The following is a 23,769-nucleotide window of genomic DNA, read 5'->3' on the forward strand; positions in this document are numbered from 1 at the left end:
GTTCGAGAACGTTAGTGACACTTAACATTGTCACTAACGTTCCAATGCACCCCTTTGCCTCACGTTAAAACCCACGTTAACCAGGTTAACGTGGCTCTTAACGTTGCCTTGTTAACCTTCGAGATCGTTAGTGACACTCAACATTGTCACTAACGTTCCAGTGTGCCCCTTCTTGCTTCACGTTAAAGCTCACGTTAACTAGGTTAACGTGGCTTCTAACGTGGCCCTTGCCATCCTTCGAGAACGTTAGTGACATTCAACATTGTCACTAACGTTCCAATGTGCCCCTAGGTCTCACGTTAGAGTCCACGTTAACTAGGTTAACGTGGCTTCTAACCTGGCCATCTTTTAGCCATCCCAACGTTAGTGACAATGTTGAGTGTCACTAACGTTGGCTCATCCTTCATTCCTCATCGTTAGCTTCCACGTTAACCAAGTATGATTGGATGAGTGTGACTCTCTTCCATGTCCAGAATGACAAAGTCTGTTGGGAGAAAGTACTTCCCAACCTTTAGCAACACATTTTCCACCACTCCCATTGCTTGCTTTTGAGTTTTGTTAGCCAGTCTGATAATGACATCTGTGGGCATTATCTCATTGATCTGCAGCCTCTTCACCAGGGATAAAGCCATAAGTTGATGCTGGCCCCTAAATCACATAGTACTCTGTCGAACATATTTTCACCTATGGCACAAGGGATATGAAAACTTCCTGGGTCTCTTCTTTTTGTAGGCAACTCAGGTTGAATAAGGGCACTACATTACTTGTTCATCACTATAGTCTGCCCTCCCTTGAGTGAGCTTTTCCTGGGAAGAAGTTCCTTCATATACTTGATGAATGCAGGCATTTGTTGAATTGCCTTGATGAATGGTATGTTCACATGCAAAGATGCAAACAAGTCTAGGAACCTTGAGTATATTCTTTTTCTCACAGCACCATTGAGCAGTTGAGGGAATGGTGCATAGAGCTTTAGCAGCTCTTGTTGTGAGATTTCTGGTTCTTTGTGATCTCTATCCTCCTCCTTTGTTGAGTTGTCTTCAGGTTGTTTGCACATTTTGCCTTGCTTGTCTTCAATCTCTTGATCACTTGTAGTGACCATTTTGCAATCTTCCCATCTTACTTTCTTTGCTTCTCCCTTGGGGTTCTTCTTCGTGTCACTTGGGAAGCTATCAGTAGGTTTGGGAATCTTCTCAGCTAAATATCCCACCTGGAATTCCAGCTTCCTAATGGTCTCTCCCTGGTTCTTAATATTGGCTCGCACCTCCTCTTTGAATACCTTGTTTTCTTGAATCTCTTGGCATATTCTTTCAAGTAAGGCTTCAATCTTAGAGAGCTTGTCATCAATTGATGAGTGATTCAGAGCAGACGTGCTGTTTTGGTTTTGATGAGTGTGTGGAGACGTGTTGTTGTGGGGATGTTGAGATGTTCTCTGGGTGAATTGCTGGTGAGCTGCATTGTTGTTGGAGTTGTAACGTCTCTGGTCTTGGTTTTGATCTTGCTCACTTCCCCACCAAAAGTTTGGGTGGTTTCTCCATCCAGGATTGTAAGTCTTGGAGTATGGATCATAGTTTTTCCTTGGTGAATTCCCAATGTAGTTGGCTTGCTCCTGACTCCCCTCTGCTTCTTCATTCACTCCTTCTTGTATTTTTGATGAGGTGGAGATTGCTGCTATTTGGTTCCTCTCCATCTTCTTGGTGAGGTCAGCCAGCTGCAAGGTAATGAGCTTGTTTTGGGCCAACAGAGCATCTACATTGTTTAGCTCCATCACTCCTCTTGTGTTCCCTCTTTCGGAAGCATAGAAGTAGTCGTTTTCTGCTACTGTTTCAATAACATCTATGGCTTCCTCAATGGTCTTCTTCATGTTCAAAGATCCTCCAGATGAATGGTCTACGGCCTTCTTTGACTCATAAGAGAGCCCTTCATAGAAAATGTGCAGCTGCACCCATTCGTTGAACATGTCAGGTGGACACCTCCTTGTTAAGTCCTTGAACCTCTCCCATGCTTCATATAGAGTCTCACCATCTTGTTGCCTGAAAGATTGGACCTCAGCTCTCAGCCTATTGATTCGTTGAGGAGGGTAGAATCTTGCTAAGAATTTGTTCACCACATCCTCCCAAGTTGTCAAGCTCTCCCTTGGGAAGGATTCCAGCCACTTGGCTGCCTTGTCCCTGAGTGAGAAGGGAAATAAGAGCAGTCTATAGGCGTCAGGATGAACACCATTAGACTTCACTGTGTCACATATTCTCAGGAAGGTGGTTAAATGTTGATTGGGGTCTTCTTGAACACTTCCTCCAAACGAATAGTTCTTCTGAACAAGGGTGATGAGCTGTGGTTTAAGTTCAAAGTTGTTGGCATGGATTGTTGGCTTTTGGATGCTACTTCCACAATTGCCTGGGTTTGGATTAATGAAAGAGCCCAAAACTCTTCTATCCTCCCCAGCATGATTTGCTCCACCTCCTCTGCCATGGTTGTGAGTCTCTTCTTCATGAAGATTTTCCATGTTGTCTTCCATGTTTGGTTCAAAGTATTCCTCAAAGTGTTCCTCCTCTTCTTCAGCACCAACTACACATTTTTCTTTTGCCTCCCTCCTTAGTCTAAGGAAGGTTCTCTCAGGTTCAGAATCAAAGGAAGTTGAAGCCCCGCTTCTTCTCCCTGTCATACAACCAACAAGTACAAGCAAAGAAAATAGGTGCAGACAGTATTTGTGTCAGAATTGCTGTTAGTTGTGGGTGATGCAATATATCAAACAGTTAGTGGGTTAGCAAATAGAATTAAAAATAACAAAGAAAAATAAAAGAGTAGAGGGGGAAGGGAAGAAGTTTAACTAAAACAAAAAGTAAATCACTCAAACAGAAAAATGAAATTCACAAAATAAAAATGCTCAATCTAGTGATCTTCCAATTTAATCATTGTTGATGCACAATCAATCCCCGGCAACGGCGCCATAAACTTGATACACGAGAAACTTGTCTCTCAACAAATCTCCCTTCGGCAAGTGTACCGAATTTGTCGTCAAGTAAAAACTCACAATTGAGTGAGGTCGAATCCCACAGGGATTGATTGATCAAGAAACTTTAATTAGAAGAATGTTCTAGTTGAGCGAATCCAGAATTCGGGTTGAGAGTTGAAGAAAATAAAATGGCGGGAATGTAAATAACAGAAAAGTAAATGCTAGAATTAAAGGACTGGAAGTATATAAAGTTTAGTAATTGTAAAATAATAAAAATTTTATATGATTTGGTTTAAATAATTGAGATTTCGGAATTTAATACTTTTAATTTTTATAGATAAAGAAAATAATAAAATAAAATAAATTTAAAGGATTAAACTAGATTTTCAATTAATACTCTATACCCCTAAGTTTACTAAAATTACCTAAACTACCCTAGTCCTAACCCTCTACCCCACCGCCTTCCCTTCCCCAAGCCTAGACCTAAGTGTTTCAGGAAACAAAGAAAGAAAACACTGAGGGAGAAAGAGATAAACAGAGACAGAAAAGAAAGAATAGGGTGAAAGGGAAGAGAGAAGAGGGAGAGGAGCATGTTACCGTCGCTTCTGCCGCCGGAAAACACCTCTGCTGCCACTGAGATCTGTCACAATTGCTCATGAGAAGAGATGAAGTATGGTCACTGATTATACCACATGCATTTCCCAAATCAAGTATTGAGAGGGTTATAGTCACATACCCATCCAAACCCAATTTGGTCCAGCATGAGAAAACAATTCTAGCTTGATCTCTTCATTCCTCTTTCAAGGTTCAAAAGAGATCCAAGTTTGAATAGCTTCTCTTTCAAGATAACTACTCAATTGGATGAAGATCGAAAGCTTTCAAGTAAAATCAAGAGAAAAGATAGAAGAAGAATAATGAAAATTAGTATTGATCTATCAAATTACAACAGAGCTCCCTAACCTAATGAAAGGGGTTTAGTTGTTCATAGCTCTTGAAAATGAAAACAAAGATGGAGAATACATCATAAAACTAGAAATTTCAGAGAAAGTAAAATACAGAGAGTAGTTCTCTTTTTCCCAGCCTCCAGAACTTCTTTTACAATTCAAAGCTACTCCTATATATACTACTCTTCTCAGCTTCTAGTTTACTCTTCAAGTCTTGGGCCTTTGGATCTTGAGTTTGAAGCAGTTCTTTTCTTCATTTGGGCTTGGCTTTACTTGTAGAGAGAAAGTGCTAAGTGGGCAGAGACTTCAGCTCAGGACGTTAGGGGTGTTAATATTTAGTGAGAGTATAAGTTCGAGAACGTTAGTGACACTTAACATTGTCACTAACGTTCCAATGCACCCCTTTGCCTCATGTTAAAACCCACGTTAACTAGGTTAATGTGGCTCTTAACGTTGCCTTGTTAACCTTCGAGAACATTAGTGACACTCAACATTGTCACTAACGTTCCAGTGTGCCCCTACTTGCTTCACGTTAAAGCTCACGTTAACTAGGTTAACGTGGCTTCTAACGTGGCCCTTGCCATCCTTCGAAAACGTTAGTGACATTCAACATTGTCACTAATGTTCCAATGTGCCCCTAGGTCTCCCGTTAGAGTCCACGTTAACTAGGTTAACGTGGCTTCTAACGTGGCCATCTTTTAGCCATCCAAACGTTAGTGACAATGTTGAGTGTCACTAACGTTGGCTCATCCTTCATTCCTCATCGTTAGCTTCCACGTTAACCAAGTTAACGTGGAAGTTAACGTGACTCTTGGGGGTTGTGTGGTTGCTTCAACGTTAGTGACAATGTTGAGTGTCACTAACGTTGTCGACAACTCTTCATCCCTTACGTTAGTTCCCACGTTAACCAAGTTAACGTGGGAGTTAACGTAGTACTTTGCACCATAGGCCAACGTTAGTGACAATGTTGAGTGTCACTAACGTTGGTTTCTCTTTCCCCTTTAATGTTAGAGGCCACGTTAACCTAGTTAACGTGGCTTCTAACGTGGCCACTTATGAGTAATTGCCAACGTTAGTGACAATGTTAAGTGTCACTAACATTGGCTCATCTTCTCTTCTCCACGTTAGAGTTCACGTTAACTTAGTTAACGTGACTCTCTAACGTGGGCATTGATGGCTTTTTTTTATAGTGTTATTGGCAATCACTTTTCTCATTAACCTTGCAAGTTGCCTCCCCTTTTCTTGCTTCCTTTTGGTCCTGAAATCAAGCAATAAAGTACATCAAAGCTCTAGTCCAAGTCATGAGTAATGCAACATAATTTTTGTCACTAAACTTATGCAAAATCCTCATGAAATTATGTAAAATGCACAATGTATGCTTGAGTCAAGGCATAAGTGAATATCTACCCAAAACTAGCTTATTTCCTAAAGAAATGCATGAAACTAACCTAAAAATAGTAAAGAAAATGTCAGTAAAACTGGCCAAGATGCCCTGGCATCAATAGGCTCAAATTGGTTTGCAAAGGATAATGAAAGGTAAGGCCATATGGGTATGTAAGCTCAGTGAAACAAAGGCCTTAATCATGTAAGTGTATGCATACATCAAATAATAGAAATATAGAATTAAGCAAGACAAATATCACAATTTTAGAGAGAAAATACACACTAAAACAGAATTTTGGTTGATAAAATGCAACCAATTCAAATAGGCTCAAAAATCTCACAGGTTTTGTGTGTTCGAGTTCTAAACCATGTTCCAGTATAATATCTCTTCAAACAAGTGTAACATTAAATTTTATTCAAATTAGTGAAATTCTCTAAAAATTTTTTTGAAAAAGAAAATATTACTTCAACCAAGTGGTAAAATATGCAAAAATCAAACAAACATGCAAATGCAACAACTAGTCTACAAAGAAAATTTAAACATTGGTGTTTGAGACAAGAAAGTACTAATCTATGGAGATCGGTATCGACCTCCCCACACTTAAAGATTGCACCGTCCTCGGTGCATGCTAAGATGTGCAAGTGGATAGGGGTTGTGGTTTCTCATCTGGGCTCTTTTTTTGTTCTTTTCCTTGCCGGCGGTTTGGGAGTAGCTTTCTCCTTTCCTTCCTTGGTGGCCATCCTGAAGAAGGGAAGAGAAAGTAAATTAAATTCAAATAGATATATAGCAAGGAAGAGAATGGAAGAGTGGTGATGGATGCACATTAGGATGTAATTGACATTAACACATGCTCTCGAGTACATGTGAAAAGCCAGCAATGAAAAATAGCCAGTGCATCGAAAGATAAGTGGATGCAGGGTGTTTATTGGCATGCCGGAAAAAGGGCATGAGTAGCATAGACCAAGCATTACTTGTAATAAATTACCATGTTTGTATTGACAATTATATTCAATTAAAATAGTAAAGGGAGTTTATGAAAAGCAAGCATTAAATAGTAAAAAAATTGAACATGCAAGCAACCCTTTAAAAATATAATTGCCAAACAATTTTGCAATAATCCACAATGACCCGAATAAAATTCCAACACCAATGAAAATAATGCAATAAATGAAAGTATGCAAATAAATTAAAATAAAATAAAAAAGAAAAATAAGAAGAATGAGAAGGGAAGGAAGGGAAGAAGAAGTAAATAAGGAAGGAGGGAGGAAAAATTAGGATTGGGAAAGAAAAGATAAAATATTTTGGCATATGAGGTTAAGGTGTGCGACGCTGGCGAAGCGGTCGCGTGGGTGACATGGCCGCGTGGTTCGCAATAAGGTTGGGTGACGCGGACGCGTGGGGCATGCGATCGCGTGACTTGATTTGTGCTAGTGGCACGAGTGCAGCCTCGCGGTCGCACAACTTTCTGTTCAAAACTCAGTATTGCCAAAATCCAGGGTGACGCGGTCGCGTGGTCGACACGATCGCGCGGGTGGCCTTATTTCCAATATGACGCGGACGCGTTCGCGTGGGAGGGCTTGGGCTTCCAACACGAGTCCAGCCCAACTCCAGCACAACTTTCGGCCATGCACCCTTTTGACGTCGATTTTCAGGTCATGCGGCCGCGTGGGTGACGCGGTCGCGTGGGAGGCCAAAGTTCCCATGTGACACGAACGCATCGGCGACGCGGTCGTGTGGGTCGATTTGTGCCACTGGCACGCCTCCAGCCACGCTCCAGCGTGACTCTCTGTTCAATCTTTTTCTTCCCATTGCACTGGTGACGCGGACGCGTCAGCGACGCTGCCGCGTCGCGTGCGTGTTTTTTTTTTATCTGAAAAGAAAATGCAGAATGCAGTGTTAATATAAATGTGATGCAAAACTCCAGGTTCAATAAAATCAAATAAAACTCGAAAATAAATAAAACAAAAAAATGAAAAAGGAACGATCATACCACGGTGGGTTGTCTCCCACCTAGCACTTTTAGTTAAAGTCCTTAAGTTGGACATTTGGTGAGCTCCCTGTTATGGTGGCTTATGCTTGTATTCATCCAGGAATCTCCACCAATGTTTGTGATTCCAGTAACCTCCGGGGTCCCAAACTAGGCGTAGAAAGCCTTCAAGTAAGTTAAAGCAAGTGACCAGGCCCCAAGAGTGGTGATTGATAGAATGGATTCCGGGGTCCCAGACCTTGCCTTTGCACCCGTCTTTTGGTTGAGCAATATTGTTCCCTCCGGGTGGCAAGCAGTCTGAATTCTCATGTAAGCAGCCAAACAACTTCCTAGACCCATTCAGTTGAGCTTTACACCAACCTTTGCATTTAAACTTTGAGCACACAACCATGTTGAACCTTGCTTGACAATTCTTATCACTGGCCATCATCCTCTTACTCTTAATGCCACAAAGAGCTCTAAGTTGACCATCCATCTCTAGTAGCCCATATTCAAGTGGGATTAGAAAGCTATGGGATATGAATTTTACCCACTTGAATGTTGTGAAGGATGATGGCAACTTAGGGGGAGGGGTTTCCAACAACTTTGGCAAGGTAATTTCAAGCTCCACTCCCTTGTGCTCTTCTTTGACATCTTCTACCTCTTGATCAACCTCTACAAAATCTTCAACCATGATCTACCTTGGAGGTTGTACGCTCTTCTCAACATCAACATCAAACACCGTGGAAGGAGGCTCTGTGACTGGACTTTCCAATGGAGGTACAGCATCTCTTAAGTCTGCAACCACTTCTTCCTTTTTAATAATTGCTGCTTTGTCCAGTTGTTTAAGTATAAAATCGTACTCATTCTCGATGTTTTTCTTTCCATGACAACTCCTTTCAACTATTCTTTCATCTTCAAGGGTCTCTTCTACCCTTACCCGTAGGGCCTCCTCTAGCTCTTTATGAAGTATGGATTCGCGAAGAGGATTCCTTCTTTCCTGTTCCATATCAATAGCATAATTGGGATCATCTTGCTCTTGGATTGATGGATGTGGGTGCTCTTCCATGGATGGTGGTGATGGGATGGAGAGATTATTCTGTGGTTGACAAGGAAGTGCACTAGAGCTTGAGGGTTGATTGTTGAAGGTATTTAGTGGTCTGATTTGGGCGACGAGAGCTTGTATAGTAGAGTTTAGATTGGCAAGTGCTTTCTCCATGGAGGTTTGGGGTAGGTAGGAGGGTTCATTTGGTTCATAAGGTGGTTGGTATGGTGGATGAGGGTTAGGGTCATATGGAGGTGAATGGTGGAAAAGGGCTTGTGAGTATGGTGGTCCCAAGTTGTGTTGAGGAGGTTCATAGGCATATTATGGTGGTTGTTGATAGTCCATTGGAGGTGGTTGTTGCCATAAGGGTTGATCAAATCCTTGTGGCTCCTCCCATCTTTGATTCTTCCAACCTTGATGCCTGTTCTCATTATAGTTTCCATTCCTAATAACAACATTGGAATCAAACTTGAAGCGAGAGGGGTGAGAATTCATAGTAGCTAATAAAAAAATTAAAAACAAAAATAAAAATAAATTTAAATTAAAAGGTTATTTAAGTTTTGGATTTGAAAATTAAATTTTTGAAATTTGAATTTTAAATTTTTGAAATTTGAAAATTTTTAAATTTGAATTTTGAAATTTGATTTTTGAAAAATAAAAATTTTGAAATAAAAACCAATAACCTCTTAACTTAAGAAAAAGCAAAAAATAAAAAATAAAAACAAAAACAAATAAACAAAAAAAATAAAATATTTACAATAACCAATAATAAGGCCCACGTTTGCAATTTCCCGGCAATGGCGCCATTTTGACGTTAGGATTTTTGCCAGAAAAGAAGTTAATAAAAACAGTCGCGTTGTAGATATAGTCTCTAAACTTACAGAAATCCCTTCATACAAATGTTTTGGTTGTCACAAGTAACAAACCCCTTTTAAATTGATAACCGAGTATTTAAACCTCGGGTCGTCTTCTCAAGGAATTGCAGGGAGGTATGTTCTTATTATTGGTTATGAGTCTTGTAAATTAGGGGTTTTAGAAAGTAAGGAAGTAGTATGTTGCACAAGAAGAATAAGATAATAAATAACTATAAAAAAAACTCTTGGCAAAGTATAAGAACTGGAAGTCCTATCCTTATCAATTGTGATGAGAATTGGATTTTAATCCCACTTGGTCAACCTTTACTAAATAAAGGAAAGTTAAGTGGGCTGATTGGCTTGATTCTCAAGTCCTAGTCAACTCCTATGGAGAGACTAGCTTTAGAGCAATCCTAGTTCAATCAGAATCTGCCAATTTCAACCACTGTTTTATTTGACAGCTCAAGCGTCACCAATTACCTTAACCAAAGCCAAGAATGTAGAAAGCTAAATTAAAATCATAAATATCTGGAATACCTCAAATAAAATACATTCAAAGTAGTAAAATCTAACATGAAAAAGTTCATAAGCCAATTGGAAAAATAAATAAAAATAAAGAACCTGGGATTGAGAGTCACTCCTAAAACTAAGAGAAGTCCTAAATCCTAATCCTAAGAGAGAGGAGAGAACCTCTCTCTCTAAAAACTACATCTACTCCTAAATTTGTGAATTATGAGAGCCTCCTCATGAATGGATGTATTCCCCCACTTTATAGCCTCTAATCTGTGTTTTCTGGACCGCAAATTGGGTCAAAAACAGTCCAGAATTCGCTGGTTTCGAATTTTGCCACGCTGGTTTTTTGTCACTGCGACGCGGCCGCATGGGTCACGCAGTTGCGTCACCTAGCCTTAGGAAAACTATGGCATATTATATATCAAATTGAATCCCCGGACGTTAGCTTTCTAACGCAACTAAAACCGCGTCGTTTGGACCTCTATAGCTAAAGTTATAGCTGTTTGAGTGCGAAGAGGTCAGGCTGGACAGCTTAGCAATTTCTCCAACTTCTTGTATTCCTTCCACTTTTGCATGCTTCCTTTCCATCCTCCAAGCCATTCCTGCCCTGTAATCTCTGAAATCACTTAACACACATATCAAGGCATCTAATGGTAATAAGAGAGGATTAATAATAAGCAAATATAAGATCAAAGAAGCATGTTTTCAATCAAAACATATAATTAGGAAGGAAATATAAAACCATGCAAATAGTATGAATAAGTGGGTAAAGAGTTAATAAAAACCACTCAATTGAGTACAAGATAAACCATAAAATAGTGGTTTATCAGCATTCCAAGCATTGGTGGAGATTTCTGGATGAATTTAAGCATAAGCCGCCATAACAGGAAGCTCATCCAATGTCCAACTTAAGGACTTTAACTAAAAGTGCTAGGTGGGAAACAACCCACCATGGTATGATCGTCCCTTTTTCAATTTTTATTTAGTTCTATTTGTTTTCAAGTTTTATTTTATTGAACCTGGAGTTTTGCATCGTATTCATATTAATCGTTGCATTCTGCATACTGCATAAAAAAAAGGGTGTGCGACGCGACTGCATCACTCATGCGATCGCGTCAAATTGCGAAAAACACTATCCACGCGACCGCGTCATTCACGCGGCCGCATGACCTGGAGATCGGCGTAAAGATCCAACATCCAGAAAGTTAGGCTGGAATCGTGCGGCCATTGTACGTTTTGCACAAATGACCCACGCGATCGCGTCACTTGCACAACCTCAATCCCACGCGACAGCGTGAGCGACGCGATCGCGTCGCATAGGATTACACAACACCCCAAAAGGAGACAGAGAGTTGCGCTAAAACGACGCTGGAATTGTGCGTTTCGCACAAATGCCAGCGACGCGATCGCATGCCCCAGGCGATCGCGTCATTCACTCTTTTTGCCCTCCGCGCGATCGCGTGCCCCATGCGATCGCGTCAACCACCATGTCAGCCCAACCACGCGACCGCGTGCTCCACGCGACCACGTGCTCCACGCGATCACGTGGATTCAAATTATAACCCCCCAGTCATAGCGCCACCCACGCCCCCCTTCCTTCCCCTATTACCCCCCACCACCATTACCCCTACCTTTCCCTCCCTTCCTCCGAACAGCCGCCACCGCCGCCGCGCCACCCTCTTCTGCCGCGCCGGATGCCACCACCATCATACCCAGCCACCTCTCTACCCCTACTCTCTTTCTTACGCCTACCAGGTTCCGACGAACGCCACCCTTCTATCCTTCGTAGTTAATTCACATTTTTCTATTTATGTTCGTCATTAGGCTAGTTAGATATGCATGTTGTAGTGGATTTTAGGTTGTTAGGTAGCCTAGGATGTGGTTATTGGATTTAGGTCTGTTTAATTGTACTGTTCCTGTTTCTTATTTTATTCTGCTGTTGCTGTGATGATTGTAATGTTCATCCGCTGTACTTTCTTGTTTCTTGCTGCTCTATACACTGAATTTTCATGTTTATATTCCTTATATGTAATTGCAGCTGTATTTTAATTCATATGAACTATTCTGTTGCTGTTTATTTTCCGGGACAATCCAATTTTAGCCGGAATGCTACCCAAATTTCTGTAAAATGTTTCTATTCATGTCTTGGTTTTGGCGTTTTCAACTGTACTTTCCTTAGATTTAACCAAACCATTCATGAATGCCAGGGCAAGTTTTCTTATTCTATTTGATTTCCTGGTTCATAACTTGCATTTTTAATGTTTGATTCCAATTTTTGCTATTTCTATATCTATTTGAATCATCATCAACCTGTTTTCCTTATTTGGATATGAGTTACTTATAGCCTCTAACTGTGAATACTTGTTACTTGGAATATTTTCATTCTGCCACTTACTTTAACCCACTTTTTACTAACTCACTATTGTTAACTTCCTAAACTCTTTTTCAATTCTAACCAAACTAACCTTTCAAAACTTCTCTTCTGATTTTCTTTCACTTTCTTTTAACATTCTAACCATGGCATGATGTTAATTTCTCTATTTAACATGTATTCAATTACATTTTGGATTGTAAATTCTTCCTTTTGAACTTTTAACTCCTATACAATCCTTAATGCACATTTACATAACTCATTTTCCTTATCCTATTGCTCCTTTGCTACTTTGTGTTTCTTTTGATTATTTGCCTATTTGTTTTCCTGTTTTCACTATATCCTGGTTTTCTATTTTTCAGGATGTCTGCCAGCCAGAGAAAAGGAAAAGGCAAGGCTATTGACAAACCCCAACTTGAGGGTTTATCTTGTGCTGATTTCAGGGGTTTTATTGATTCCACACACTTTCTATGTGAAAATACAAGATTTTGCATTCCTTTCCTAGTTGCGCCTCATGAATGAAAACATGCTTATTTCGCACTAAAATAGATACATTTCTAATCTTCTCTTGATGCCATTCGATGCCGTGACTTGTGTGTTAAGTGGTTTCAGGATATAGAGTAGGAATGGACCGAAAGAGAGAAGGAAGACGGGTACAAAGGAAGGAAGCATGAGGATTAAGCTTTGGAGATTTCCGCATGGGCGCGTGCGCGCACCTTGCGCGACCGCGCGGATAGGGCAACGTGGGGCCAAAGCCAAGAGCCGGCTTGAGAAGCGGTTAAGCCAGGATCTTCATGGGCGCGTACGCGTACATCACGCCTCCGCGCACATTACAAGACGTCTCAACGGCGCGTACGCGTGCCTTGCGCGTGCGCGCCGATTTGCGAATATGATTTTTAAGAAGTCACGTGACTTAGGCATGGAGGCAGTTAAGGATCCCACTCTTGGAGAAACACCTTGGCGGGAAAAGCTTAAGAAGACCAAAGGAACAAGGGTTAAGGACACTTAGTTAGTTCATTTTTTTGAGATCTAGATATTTTGGGGAGAGAGGAGAGTTAGTTACACTTTTTGGGAGAAGAAGAGGGAGGTTCCAAGCTTCACTAGGGTTCATCCTCATCTAATCTCTGGATTTTCAATGACTTTTTGGTGAGATCCATTACAATTCTCACTCCTTTCCGCTTTGATGGGAACATTACCGGAGAAGTGTGATGACCCGGGCCCTTGTATGGTCACTTGCACCGTCAATGGAGTTCAATTTAGAGATTGTATGTGTGACCTCGGAGCATGTGTTAGCATCATGCCGCTCTCCGTCTACCGGATATTGAACTTGCCCCCACTAAAAAGGTCGACGGCAAGATTTGTCCTAGCGGATAAAAGCATAATAACCGTAGCGGGTGTTGCGGAAGATGTATTGGTGGATATAAAGGGGTTGGTGTTTCCGATTGACTTCTATGTCCTTATGAGCAAGGAATGTATGGAAGCATATGACAAACTCAAGGTAGCATTGACACAAGCCCCTATTGTACAGGGACCCAATTGGATTCAACCCTTTGAAATCATGTGTGATGCTTCGAATTATGCGATAGGAGCCGCGTTAGCACAACGCGAAGGTAAGATCCCCTATGTCATAGCTTATGCTTCCAAAACATTAGACGGAGCCCAATCCAACTACACTACTACCGAAAAGGAACTTCTAGCTATTGTTTTTGCTTTGGACAAGTTCCGAGCCTATCTTCTTGGCTCCAAGGTAGTAGTATATTCGGATCACACGGCACTAAAGTACTTGTTGGCAAAAAAGGAATCAAAACCGAGATTAATTCGTTGGGTGCTCTTATTACAAGAGTTTGACTTGGAAATCAAAGATAGGAGCGGTGCCCAAAACCTAGTGGCGGACCATTTAAGTCGCCTCGAACACACAAAAGGCGACACCACTCCTATCAATGATTCCTTTCCTTTAGATACTTTGTATGCAATCTCGGAAGTGGTTCCTTGGTACGCCCCAATAGCAAACTATTTGGTTTCACGCACTTTCCCTCCCAATCTCAACAAACACAAAAAGGATAAGCTGAAAAGCGAATCCAAATACTATATTTGGGATGACCCCTATTTGTGGAGGTGTGGAGCGGACCAAATAGTGCGACGGTGCATACCTCAAACCGAATTCCAAGCAATCTTGGACGCTTGCCATGCTTCCGAAGGAGGTGGTCACTACGGGCCCCAAAAAACGGCAAGAAAAATCCTTGATTGCGGATTTTGGTGGCCAACTCTTCTCAAAGATGCTTCTCTCTATTGCAAATCTTGCCCCCAATGTATTAGGTTTGGAGATATTTCCAAGAAGGACGAAATTCCCCAACAAAATATGCTTTTTTGCGAAATCTTTGACGTATGGGGAATCGACTTCATGGGACCATTTCCAAATTCCAATGGCTTTCTCTACATCTTGTTAGCCGTCGATTATGTGTCAAAATGGGTGGAGGCAATCCCCACCCGAACGGATGACGCTAATGTTGTGTATTCTTTTATGAGGAACAATATCATTTGTCGCTTTGGCGCCCCAAGAGCAATCATAAGTGACCAAGGATCCCACTTTTGCAACAAAAGAATAGACGGCCTCATGAGAAAATATGGCATCATCCACAAAGTCGCCACGGCTTACCACCCTCAAACAAACGGCCAAGCCGAAGTCTCTAATTGGGAAATCAAGCATGTGTTGGAAAGGATTGTAAAGCCAAATAGGAAAGATTGGAGCATTAAACTCTCCGATGCACTATGGGCCTATCGAACGGCTTACAAGACACCCATTGGCATGAGCCCCTTCCGGCTTGTATATGGTAAAGCATGTCACTTACCGGTGGAGATTGAACACAAAGCTTATTGGGCCGTAAAGGAGTGTAATATGAGCTTGGGCGGAGCCGGAGTAGAGAGAAAGCTTCAATTGGCGGAATTAGAATGTTTGAGATTGGAAGCTTACGACAACTCTAGACTCTATAAGGAAAAGTTGAAAGCCATCCATGACAAGAACATTAGGAGAAGAGAATTCCAACCCGGTGACCTAGTCCTTCTCTACAATTCAAGGTTGAGATTACTACCCGGAAAGCTTAGATCAAGGTGGGATGGACCCTACCAAGTGGAAAAAGTAGAACCTTATGGAGTCTACCACTTGCGCCACCCATCAAGCCCGGACATCTTCAAGGTAAACGGGCACCGTCTCAAATTGTATCATGGTGAGCAAAGAAAGAACGCCAAGGAATTTGAAGTGTTCCTCTTGAGGGATGCAACTCTTGAATAAACACTATTAGCTACTGAAAGTCCAACTTAAGGACGTTAAACAAAAGTGCTAGGTGGGAGACACCCCACCATGGTAAGATCTTCCTTTGATACTTGTACATAGACACTTGACTTCATGTTTGTTAGCTAGATTTTAATGACAACTCCCCTTCATTGTTGACTTCATTTGCTATAGTGCTTAAGTGGCTGCATGGAGGGGGGGTTTGAAATGTCGAAAAGGGTGTAACCACTTGCAAATTTAGAAAAACCCACCCCTCTGCGCGTGCGCGCACATGGCGCGTCCGCGCACATGAGCGAAACCCGCCAATCGACGCGCAAGCGCATGGTGCGCGTCCGCGCCGATTGCCTTGTTTCCCCCCTAGTACATTTTACAGAGAGTTAAGCCATTCTCAAGCCTAAACTAAGCCACCAGCCCAGCACCTTTGCCGCGTGCGCGCACCTGGCGCGCACGCGTCCATACAAAGCAAGCACGGAATGCGCGCGCGCCACAGCCGCGCACGCGCCCTTTCATTCTGCACCCCTCTCTGGGCCATTTCACAGAGAGTTGAGCCCCCTCCAGGCCCCTCTCATGCCTGGGGCACAACCACGTGGACGCGTACGCGCACTGTGCGCGCGCGCGCCAACACACGCTAAAGCAATCTCTGGTACTTCGTCCAGAGAGTTATGCCACCCCTGTGCCTATCCTGTGCCCCCAGCCCAAGCGCATGGACGCGCACGCGACATGTGCGCGCGCGCGCGGCCCTAGTCACTTTACTCCCTGCGCGAGCGCGCACCGCGCGCGCACGCGCCGGTACTCGACGCCACCTTTAAGAAGGGCACACTTACCCCTTCATTCTCATTCCACTTCTTTTCTTCTTCCACGTCCTCCTCCATCTCACAAGGTATTACACTAGGCTCCCTCTTAGTCCAATAATCTCTTGTGGTTCTTATTCATTTAGTTGCACCATCTTTTAGGTTCTTCTTCTCTCTTGTGGTCTTTGCTCTCCCCTCTCTTTCACTCCCATTCTTCATGGGCATCTAGGCCCCAAACTCACTTACATGAGTAGATGAATGATGTTGCTTACTTTTCTTGCACTCAATATGCATTATAATCATTAATAATGGATTGTGGAAAGTTACATTGCTCTCAATTTCACATAATCACATACTACTTGAGGGATGCACACCAAGTGTTCGATGAAAGGCAAACTTGAATTTTGGACTTATTGTGACTACCTTGCCTCTCAACCAGTCACTTTTGAGTGCATCCCCACTTTCCACAAACCATTCATCCCCATTCATGGTCCCCAAGGGTGTGTGCTTCTCATGCTTCTTCCTTGCATGCTTAAACTACCCTTGCACCACATGAAAATTATTTGCCTTGCTCTTCACACATTATCCTAGTTACATGTTGCAGCTGTCATGTAACAAAGATACCCACATTTTATGGCATAACTTTCATTACATAGAGCTCATGTACCTCCACTTCTTTGGGTTTGATATATGATTGAGGCCATCATTTCATTAGCTCACTCACCCAAACGGCCTTACCTTCTATCTCCCTTTGTTAGCCAAACTTGAGCCTACGATTAACCCATTTTGTTCTTAATTTAGCACATTATAAGCCTTAAAGCGGAAAACAATAAAAGTCCTTATTTGGATTTTTGATTAGCTTAGGCTAGTGGGTGTGAGTATCATTCAAGTGTGGGAACCTTGGGGCATTGGGTGGATAAAAGGGTATTTTGTATTATTATTGAAATATTGGGAATTGGGTACATACTCGTGAATTGATCTAATGTAAAACCTCATGCATTGACGCTCTTGTATATAGAAAAAAAATGAGAAAAACAAAAGAACAAAAGAAAAAGAAGAACAATATGGAAAAGAAAAGAAAAATAGAAAAAGAAAAAAAAAAGAAGAAAAAATAAATAAATAATAAAAAGGGGACAAAATGCCCCAAAGTGAAGCTCAAGAGGAATCAATGCATAAGTATTGTGAAACGAAAAGAAAATGCATGAATATGTGGAAAAGTGAGGAATGGGTAGTTAGGATAGTACTTAATTGTATAGGTCATTATATAGGTTAGGTGGGAAAGTTTAAGTTAATCAAAGATTCAAATCCTAAGTCCACTAGCCATATATGACCCTACCTTGACCCTAACCCCATTACAACCTAAGGAAAAGACCTCATGATAATTGTATGCATGCATTGAATAATTGTTGATTTTTAGATGAAAAACAATTCATGGAAAGCACGATTAGGGGAGAATTGAGAGAATAAACCCCAAACACCGAGTGATTAGAGTGCAAACACTTCCGCCGAGGGTTCGATGCTCAATCCTTTGATTCCCGGCTCTCGCGAGCATTCCTCATGCAAGGTTGCATATATTTCATTTGATGCTTAGAAAGTGGAAAGTCCTATGCTTTGACCATCATTGTACCCCATGTGCTCGCATATGTCCTAAGAAGGCTAATTTGCTCCCAACCAAGTGGATAGTGGCACTAGTCATAGTTGCATGCATATAAGTAGGTTGCACTTCATGAGTCTTATACTTTTGCAATCCCTCGGTCTTCTGTGTCTCTTTGTATTTCTCTAAGCATGAGGACATGCTAGGATCTAAGTGTGGGGAGGTTGACAAACCCCCAACTTGAGGGTTTATCTTGTGCTGATTTCAGGGGTTTTATCAATGATTCCACACACTTTCTATGTGAAAATACAAGATTTTGCATTCCTTTCTTAGTTGCGCCTCATGAATGAAAACATGCTTATTTCGCACTAAAATAGATACATTTCTAATCTTCTCTTGATGCCATTCGATGCCGTGACTTGTGTGTTAAGTGGTTTCAGGATATAGAGTAGGAATGGACCGAAAGAGAGAAGGAAGACGGGTACAAAGGAAGGAAGCATGAGGATTAAGCTTTGGAGATTTCCGCATGGGCGCGTGCGCGCACCTTGCGCGCCCACGCGGATAGGGCAACGTGGAGCCAAAGCCAAGAGCCGGCTTGAGAAGCGGCTAAGCCAGGATCTTCATGGGCGCGTACGCGTACATCACGCCTCCGCGCACATTACAAGACGTCTCAACGGCGCGTACGCGTGCCTTGCGCGTGCGCGCCGATTTGCGAATATGATTTTTAAGAAGTCACGTGACTTAGGCATGGAGGCAGTTAAGGATCCCACTCTTGGAGAAACACCTTGGCGGGAAAAGCTTAAGAAGACCAAAGGAACAAGGGTTAAGGACACTTAGTTAGTTCATTTTTTGAGATCTAGATATTTTGGGGAGAGAGGAGAGTTAGTTACACTTTTTGGGAGAAGAAGAGGGAGGTTCCAAGCTTCACTAGGGTTCATCCTCATCTAATCTCTGGATTTTCAATGACTTTTTGGTGAGATCCATTACAATTCTCACTCTATTGTTTGTTTCTCATTACTTGCTAAAACCTTCAAAGAATTCCAACAAGGCTTACTAAATCAATAAGATGCACACTTTGGCAATTCCAAGGGAGAACGACTCGGGAGACTAGTACTCTCGGATATAGATTGTAGATTTGTTTGACGAAGGAGTTTGCGTCGGTTTAGACTATACTACGATTGATCATTTGATAACTTCTATACCGGCAAAAATTCATTTGTCAGCTACTACTGGCAAACGTAAAAGAGGAGAATCCTCTATGTCCATCATAGATATGATGCACGATGAATCCTTGCGGGAGAAAAATTTTACCCCGCAGGAGAAGGCCGACCAACTAATCCCTGCTACCGATCCAGTGAAGTTTGCAAACCGTTACTGTGAGCTGAAGTATCCAGTGTTTGCAAACTCCAGGAACCTATACCTAGAGAGGACTTTGAAGATCCCAGAAGAACTCCAGCAATACACCTCTGATCAGATCAAACAAAGAGGCTGGTTCTTCTTGGAGAGAAACCTGACTGAGGTCAATTCATCTTGGGTTAGGGAATTCTACTGCAATTACTTCAAAACCTCCCTAGATGCAGTGAACCTTAGAGGAAAGCAGATTCTGGTCACTGAAGAGGCCATTGAAGATGTTCTGAAGCTTCTGCCTAAAACTGATCAGCTGGATGGTTATCAGAAAGCTGGGGAAGATATGCACTTCATGAAGTTTGATTGGGACGCAGTCAAGGCCCGGATAGCCGTTGACCCGACCGTTCCTTTGATTATGGGTCAGAACACCACCATGCCAAAGGGAATCAAGTGGATTTACCTGAATGATGAGGCTCGGCTATGGCAACAGATACTTAGTAACTTCATTATGCCGAGTACTCACGAGACTGAGATACCAGCCGCTATGATTACTCTTCTTTGGTGTGTGATGGAGGGTAAGGACCTGTACCTGCCACGCTTTATCCGGTACCATATGGCCAAGGTCCACGTCCGAGGCACTCTTCCCTTTCCTTATCTGGTTACACAGCTAGGACGTCGAGCTGACGTGCCTTGGGAGGATGCTGATGAAAAGCCACCTGCTGCAGAATGCAAGAAGATTATCCCTCACAGCAGGAACTTTCTGGCTTTGGGCTACAGACCTCCATTCCCCACTGCTACTGCTGACACAGCTACACCATCTGCCGGCCCCTCTTCTTCCACAGCTACCCCTGCAACCACCACTGCACCTCCACCTGCCCCAGAGCCCATCTATCATCTAGTGCACCGCCTGTTTCGACGGCTTGACCAGATGGAGCGTCGCAACAAGCGACGCTATGAGCACCTGAAGCTAATGATACGCTCTGGCGACATCCCCTCCGAGCCTGACACACCATCCGAGGCATCTGAGGAGGAGGCGGATGCTCACGAGGTAGAGACCCATCCACAGAGTGAGGCAGAGCAGGCAGGCACAGAGCAGGCCACATCACATCAGGAGGCTCCACCTCAGATTCAGGCTGTAGACCCCGAGATCCCTATCCAGTCAGCACCTCCTCTACAGCAGGCTGATCCTCCGACCGCCACCACAGAGACCCCAGCTACCCACCCTTCCAGTGATGACACCCCTTCACACCCTGCTTGAGTGAGCATCGGGGACGATGCTACATTTTAAGTGTGGGGAGGTCGCCATCTCTGGCGTTCTTTTTTTTGGTGAACCACTACATACTCTTTTTATTTATTTTGCTACTTTTCTGTATTTTTATTTTTATTTTTATTTTTATTTTCTCAGTACTTATATATATTGCTATTTTTATGTATTTTTACTCTATTTTTGCATTTTGCACTGTAGTTCACATTTTAGCCATTTAGTTTAGTTGCAATTCTAACTTATTAGTTATAGAAATTGTGGATTAATTAAAATAGTTTACCCTTTTTAGCATAAGATAGCTTAGTTTGAATTGAAAAATATAAAAAGGAAGTAAACTAGGAACTTGAACATAATAGAAACAATCCACACAACTTGTATATATAGCATTACATGTTAGTTAGTTAACAACATTTCATCAAGGAGAAACACTAGAACTTTAAAGCCATTCAATATAAGTTTTACATTGAGAATAATGGGAATTTTTAACTAAACCTGCATGACATACATAATTGATATATGATTTTTGAGCTAGAGAATACACAGCCTGTGAGTTTTGAGCTTAATTGTATGGTTACATTCGAACCATAATTTTTATTCCTGTGTGTTCCGCCCTTCTTTTTTATTCTGATGTTCTTTATTTTGTTTTAATCTATATGTCCGATTATAGAATAGAAATACATACCAAGAGAGTGATTGAGGCCATTATTTGATTTTAGCTCACTTATCCCAAAATAGCCTACCCTTTACATCACCCTTGTTAGCCCCCTTGAGCCTTTAAATCCCCTTTTATTCTATCAGCCACATTACTAGCCTTAAGCAGAAAGACAAAATAAAAATCCCAAGTTGAATCCTTGGTTAGCTTAAGATAGAAAATTATGTATGGTTTAAATATGGGAAAACCTATTGGGAACATGGATGATAAAAACAAAAAGTAGAAAAGTTGAAAAGAATAAAATAATTCAAATAAAAATTTTGGGACGCATGCTCATATGAAATCAAAATAATTGAATTACCATGTGCATTAAAAAAAAGTGTTATTTTTCAATAGTTGAACAAAGGGGATACAAAAGAATTCCCCAAACGTGAAATAAAGCAATGCACATGGGATAAAAATAATAAACATTGAAACATGAGCTTGTAACATCAAAAGTGGGAAAATATGGGAGAATAGGTAAAAGAAGCCTTGCTTTACAAAGTATGTATGTTAGGTGAGATCTTAGACTAATTAAGGATTCACTTATTAGCTCACTTAGCCTTATACATATACCCTTACCTTTACCTTGACCTCATTACAACCTTAACTAAAGACCTCATGACTTTTGTATGTCTATATTCTATAATTGTTGATTAGTTAGATGAAGAACAAAGTTATAGAAAGTAAGGATAAAAAGAAGAATAGAGTGATTAACCCAATAAACACTGAGTGACTAGAGAGTAAACACAAAATCCAGTGAGGGTTCAATAGCTCATTAACAGATATCTCTACTAAATTATTAATTGTCTTGCAAGTTTATAAAATGTTTTTTTTCTCCCCTTAATCTGAGTGATTTATTCAATCCTTCACCCACTTATTCATATTATTTGCATGGTTTTACTTTCCCTTCCTTATTATGTGATGTATGTGAAAAACATGTTTACTAGGCTTTAAAATTAATTATTTTAATTACCTTTATTTCCATTTGATGCCGTGATTAGTGTGTTGAGTAGTTTCATATCTTCTAAGGCAGGAATGACTTAAAGGATGGAAAGGAAACATACAAAAATGGAAGGAAAACACAAAATGGAGTTTTTGGAGAAACTGACATCCACGCGATCGCATGGGCGACGCGGACGCATGCCAAGCGTGAAGAAGCAGCGACGCGGCCGCATGACTGACGCGACCGCGCGCCTTAAGCAGAACACATATGACGCGGTCGCATGACTGACGCGACTGCGTGACAAGGAAAACTCCAAATAAAGCGACCGCGTGACAGAGGCCACGCACCAGAAATTGTAGAAAACGCTCCCAGCAAATTCTGAAGCCCGTTTTGACCCAAATCCATGTCCAGAAGGCATAGACCAGAGGTTATGAAGTGGGGGAATGCATCTGTTCAAAGAGAGTCACCACTTTAGTTAGTTTTCATGATTTAGATTTAGTTTAGAGAGAGGTTCTCTCCTCTCTCTTCTCTCTTAGGATTAGGATTTAGGATTTCTCTTAGTTTTAGGAGTGACTCTCGATCCCAGGTTCAATGTTCTTTTACTTTAAGCTTCCCTTTCACTTTTTATTCATTCTATTACTTTAGTTGATTATTTGATGTTGCAATTTAATTTATGAATTCTTCCATGTCACAGATTACTCTTTTGAATTAATGTTATTTGAGGTATTTCAGTTTAATATTGCTTTCTTTTATTTATATTGCTATTATCCCCAATCTGAAGACATTTTTATTCCAGTAGATTTACTTTTCTCCTTTTTGGTCTTGGTTAAGAAATCAGTAACTCAGGAGTTATCAAACTCAAACATGATTGATAATTGTTATCTTTGTTAATTAAACTGAACTTCAATAATCCCAATCTTTTCTTAGGAAATAAATAGGATTTAAAGATCAAACCAATTAATCCCTTGACCTTCCTTTATCTTAGTAAAGGTTAACAAAGTGGAATTAAGATTCAATTCTCATCATCATTGATAAGGGTAACTAGGATAGGACCTCTAATTTCTCATACCTTGCCAAAAGTTTATTTACAGTCATTTATTTATTTTACTTGCCATTTAATTTACTTGTTTTTCATTTACTTTAATTGCTAATTAAACCATTCACTCCTCATTCTCAAACCCCAATTTACAATCTCCATAACCAATAATAAGAACATACTTCCCTGCAGTTCCTTGAGAAGACGACCCGAGGTTTGAATACTTCGGTTATCAATTTATTTAGGGGTTTGTTACTTGTGACAACCAAAACGTTTGTATGAAAGGACTTTTGAAGGTTTAGAAACTATACTTGCAACGAGGATTTATCCGCAAATTTCTAGACCACGCAAAAGTTCTCTCATCAACGGCGCCAAAAACTTGGTGCACGAAATTGTGATTCACACTTTTCACAACTCCGCACAACTAACCAGCAAGTGCACTGGGTCGTCCAAGTAATACCTTACGTGAGTAAGGTTCGAATCCCACGGAGATTGTCGGCTTGAAGCAAGCTATGGTTATCTTGTAACTCTTAGTCAGGATATCAATTATGATTATTAGTTTGAATTGAAAAGAATAAAAGAGCATGAAATAAAAACTTGTTATGCAGTAATGGAGAATATGTTAGAGTTTTGGAGATGCTTTGTCTTCTGAATCTCTGCTTTCCTACTGTCATCTTCTTCACGCACGCAAGGCTCCTTCCATGGCAAGCTGTATGTTGGTGGATCACCGTTGTCAATGGCTACCATCCGTCCTCTCAATGAAAAAGGTCCATGTACATGGCTA

The sequence above is a fragment of the Arachis ipaensis genome, chromosome B08 (genome assembly GCF_000816755.2).
Source record: "Arachis ipaensis cultivar K30076 chromosome B08, Araip1.1, whole genome shotgun sequence".
NCBI classification, from domain to species: domain Eukaryota; kingdom Viridiplantae; phylum Streptophyta; class Magnoliopsida; order Fabales; family Fabaceae; genus Arachis; species Arachis ipaensis.